This window comes from Sardina pilchardus, chromosome 20 (assembly GCF_963854185.1).
Source record: "Sardina pilchardus chromosome 20, fSarPil1.1, whole genome shotgun sequence".
Lineage (NCBI taxonomy): Eukaryota > Metazoa > Chordata > Actinopteri > Clupeiformes > Clupeidae > Sardina > Sardina pilchardus.
This window is the reverse complement of record NC_085013.1, coordinates 23,866,337-23,871,336: the sequence shown is the minus strand read 5'-3', so window position 1 is coordinate 23,871,336 and position 5,000 is coordinate 23,866,337. Positions and strand designations below refer to the sequence as shown.

General features: G+C 41.8%; 1 protein-coding gene across 5 annotated transcripts in view; it reads left to right on the top strand.

The window, feature by feature from the left end:
* LOC134068177 (forkhead box protein N3-like) overlaps positions 1-3,511 on the top strand; it is a 224,748-nt gene extending 221,237 nt beyond the window's left edge. For all 5 annotated transcript variants that reach the window (XM_062523742.1, XM_062523738.1, XM_062523740.1 and 2 more), the window contains one exon: positions 1-3,511. This exon is cut by the window's left edge and continues 1,035 nt beyond it. The gene's annotated coding sequence lies outside the window, so the exon portion shown is untranslated.
* The last annotated feature ends 1,489 nt before the right edge of the window (positions 3,512-5,000 follow it).

The window sequence follows — 5,000 nt, the reverse complement described above, 5'->3', positions numbered from 1 at the left end:
TAGTGATATTTCGCATAAGAAGACACTGTGGGAGGCTCTGTGTTAGCATTGTTAGATTAGCGTTGTGTTCTTCCCTTCCCAGATGGTTTCCGTGGGAGACGGCTACACTGTTGCCTCACCTGGGGGGAAGGATTTCAGGGCTGGAGAGTGCCAAAGAGGACCCCACCAGCAGACAGGGCAGCCTTTGCCTGACCAGAAATGCACTAGTTTGACAAACAGTGGTAACAGTTGAAATGAGACGGAAGAGTTGCAGAACACAACGGAGGACATGTTTCTTGTGTTTCTCCTGCCTCTGTATTTCATGTGAGGTCTTCTTAGCAGATGGTATTAGGCTAGCGCAAAAATATAACACCAATACAAAGCCATAAGCCTTTAACAAGTGCTTTTTGGAGAGAGAGGGGACAAACTGTATTGTCCTTAAAACTGCCAGTCTCCTTTTAAGCAATCATGATTAGGAACTTAGAAATCCTACTGAGGGTAGAAACGCTACCAAACCTGCCAATCATATTGTAGTGATAAAATAAGGAAACTTACCACGGAGGTTGTATATTTCTTTTGTTGTGTTTGTTTATTTGTGTTTTTTAAAAACCCTCAAGATGTAATAAGCAATTCCATCCAGTCAGGATAAACGCTGTATAGAATGTCCCATTAGTCTATCTTCTCCCTGTCTTAATTTAAGCAATTGTAGCCAGCAGGACTTTCCAAATCATGTTGCATGGGTTCTGTAAAGAAGACGACGACGAAGAAGAAGAAGAAGAAGAAGAAAAGAAGAAGAAGAAGAAGATGAAGACGAAGAAGAAAAAAGATGTTTTTTTAAATCAAAGTTCATGTACGTAAATAATGTATTTAGCATGGAGCATGAATTATTTTCATATAAATAGAGAAACTAGAGAACCAAGACGGCTTCAGACGTCTGAGCTCAGAGGCTTGGACTTTCTTGTCATTTTTGTCTTAATTTGACAAAAAAAAACTCTTTTGTTTTGTTTGTTTGTTTGTTTTTTTATTTGTTTGTTGTTCTCATTCATACTTGTTTTCAAGCAGGCATTAAAACGGATAAACCTTCTTCAGGGACAAACACAGACTGTTTGGGCATCTATCTCTGCAATATGAGGACTTCATGTTACGTAACGAGTAGGGCTAAGCCGTTCTGTCCGACTGCTTTGTGTCCACTCCACCTCCAGACAGAGCGCGGGTCTGGCTCGGATGCGGCGTGGATCTGGCTCAGTGCCGGTCGCCCCTGCGGGGGTCAGCTCTCGTCTGCTCGCACTCTCGGCACGACCCCTCAAGGCTCTAACACCAGCTGATTCTGGAGTGGATCAAGCTCAGAGGAAGTCCAGATCTGACTGATTCGGACTAAGTTGTTCTGATCTGGACTAGATCCGATCTGCTCTGATGGTGGTTTGGGATCAGGCTCCGATCTGAATTCGATCCGTTTCGAGGTCAGCCAGCGGGCATCTGGGAACACACACTTTTGGTCAGCGCTGTGGTCAGTGCTCTGGTTTCAGGAGAAGTTAGTAGTGAGTGTCGGTCCCCGTCCTGCATCCGGTGCTCCCAGGTTCAGTGCTTCAGTTTAATCTCCATTTGCTGTCAAAAGTGTGCTTGTTTTGATACTGTGGATGTCTTCTGTATTTCAAGGTCTTCCATTTGTACGACACAGGAGTTTACTAGTCATGTTTCTTTCAGAGTATTCGCCACTGTCGATGTAGCATTGTTCAGGTGCGTCACCAGTATTAGTACCTGTCATCCAGACACACGCACACATACACTGATTCTCTGTCTTTCTCTCTCTCTGTGTCTCTCCTTCTCTCTGTCCCTCTCTCTTTCACACACACACACACACACACACACACACACACACACACAAACAAATAGTGGAGAAATGACATGACTATAAAATTACAAGAGAGCTAAACACTCTAGTGCAGACATTTGCTTTCTCCTCTCTCTGGATTGCACTAAGATGATAAGTTACAGATATTTTTAAAGTTCAGTGCCAAAGCCTATAGTGATTTGATATCTTATCTATCTCTCTCTCTCTCTATATATATATATATATATATATGTTACCTAGAAAATGATACATACTTGATCTGTGTGCCAGAGATCTGTCAATAATGACCTGTAGCATTTTCTTTTGTCTCAACGGGGCCCTGTATTATGGAGTGCTCTCTCTTGTTCCCAGTAAAGCGCTGTAAATTGCTCATCATGATTCGTTGTGTGTGATGCTCTCTCACGTACAGTATGTCTGCCTTCCTGCTCATCACCCCGCACACTCCAAAAGTGCTCATGTTCCGGCAGCCGGCTCTCCGCAGTATGTGAAATGAATTATTATATATTAAAAAAAACAAAACGAAACAAAACAAAAAAAACCGACAAAAAATCGGACCTATAAGTGATCCAGAGTCTTGCAGTCCTCTTCTTTTCCGACCCACAGGCATGTGTAGGTACAGTATCTCAGCGGTCAGTAAAGCGCCAACCATCTGTTGTGCATCGTTGTTCACCCCCGTTTGGAAAATGTGACAAGGCCTCTGGCTTCGTCAGAGACAAAGGGCCCTAATTTTAACGATAGGCAAAGTGCAAAGTCTTAGGCTAACTGAAGCTAACTTATTGACTCACTAGACAATATTAATTTGCTAGTTTAACTTCATGGGCAAGACACAGAAGAGCAAACATTGATGAGTCATCTCAATGCTCCCAAATGCCACATGATAGCTGTTTTTCAAGCTCGAGAACTTCAGAGCCTGCAGACAGACTTTGCATTTTGCCCTCCAAGTGAATTAGTGTCCTGTAACGCCGTAGACCGACACGGTCCACACGGACGGCCTCATCTTTGCCTTCCTCAGATGTCAACACTCACTACATAACTTTTCCTTGAGCTTCACACTCAGTCAATGATGGAAGATCTTCTAAATGATATTACAATCAGAAAGCATCAATATTAGCCAGGCAAATAATGGTCAACTAAGAGGCAATGTGTTTTTTATTATTATTACAATTGTAATTATTACCTTTCACTTGTTTTGTTTGGTTTTGTTTGGTTTTGTTTGGTTGAGTCTTTTTTTTCTTTTTGTAATTGTTACGTTTGAAACGTTAATGTTTAACTGCCATTTCGTTTGTTAGATTCAAACATCTCAAAGAAGAAAGACAGAATGAGGGAAAACAAACTATATGATGCTGTCTGGTTTGGCATGACTATCCAACTGACTGGTCAATATGGAGGCGTATTTGCATTCTATATTTTCTTGACGCGTAATCATATTGCCAAAGACAAATGATTCAAAAATATGATGTAAATATCACTGTTGTTCATTACTATGACAGGAATATGTTTTGTTTGTTTGTTTGTTTGTTTGTTTGTTTTAATTTTTTTCCCTCTCAAACATACCATCATGTTTCTGTGCTGTATTGTCTTCCAGTTGCAATAAAAAAGAGTTGCAAACGTTGCAAAAATCTTTGAATAAGATGTTTTTGAGCTGTCTGTTTAATAATAAAGTCACCTCCTGCAGAATAATGCCCAGAAGAATTGATATGTTCACGTCACAAGAGGGGTGGTGGGCTTAATGGTATTTCCCTTACAGATATAATAAATATTAAGGTAGAACGACTCCCTTTTCATCTCATTAAAGATCTTTCGACATCTCGTATTTTATCATATTCATAATTTAAGTCACATGTATAAGTCATTGAAACATCGCTATTAACAAACATTAAGTGAGGCAATGTACTATGTTATTGATGGTAACTATTATTAATAATGGTACCAAAAGGATCACTGGTTAATGGATTAGTTAATATGAACAAACCATGAATATCACTTCATACAGATATCAAGTGAGACAAGTTCTCTCTGTCAAAATGAGTTATAAGTAGTTATCATCAATAACATGCTAACTATAATATCTGTTGAAAAAGATACTACTGTAGAAATATTGAATAGTGCGAAGCCTATTTTTCAGGGTTATGCTCAGTGTCTGTGAGATGTTGACAACACAATGCACCTAAAGAACGTCCTTGAGGAAGGTCACATTGCTATGTCATCGCCATGCCCAACGACGTTGGCAAGGCCCTCAGCTCCGGCTTTCTCCCACTTCATGTCCACATGGTGAAGCCATTTCACTTGATTTGGTTCGTGTGAGTCACCCTCTCACAGCCATCCGAGAGTGTGTGTGTGTGTCGTGTGGTGTTTACGATTGCCCTCAAACAGCAGACACTTTGTTCTCTCCCTCAGCTCTGCCGATTCATAACCGTCCTCCTCCCAGACCATACCCCCGTGTGCTGCTGACGGAGGTCTGTTCTTAATTAAAGAAGGTCTGTTCTTAATTAAAGAGGGGCTTTCTTAATCAGAGACCAACGCACGCGCCCGAATACTGTCACCGCACTTTGGAGCCACTCGGTTGCTATGCAACTGCAGTGGGCTGAGGAGGAGAGAGAGAGAGAGAAAGAGAGAGAGAGAGAGGGAGAGAGAGAGAGAGGGATGGGGAGGGGAAAAAAGATTGAAAATGTACAATAAGCAAGTTGCCAAACAAAGCTTACGTGTTCATGCCAGGCTCAGCTGTTCCCAGTGCTTGCTTGGCTTCCTCCAAGGTGGGGCAGGTGCCAGAGTTCCTGTTTAGCGTGTTCCTGGCCAAATCAGAGCAGAACACACAACTCCCCCCCCACACACACACACACACACTCATCCTTTTACTTCTCGTGCAGTGTTCAATTTTCATGTTAACCGAATGCATGTATTCCTGCCCGAGAAGGCATCATCCATCAGTCATTCATATATGCCAGTTTTCATTGTATGTTCTGTTCTCACATGTTTAATCCTCTGTGGGTGTGTAACTTACTGTTGGCTGCCATACAGAAAAAAAGGTACCAGCTTGCATCTGTTGCCAGGGAAACAAAGAGAGACAGAGAGAGAGATTGAGAGAAAGAGAGAGAGAGAGAGAGAGAAGCAATCACACAAGCACATCTTTGACTTTTTTTCCCCCCTGCACCTGACACAAAATGGAGAG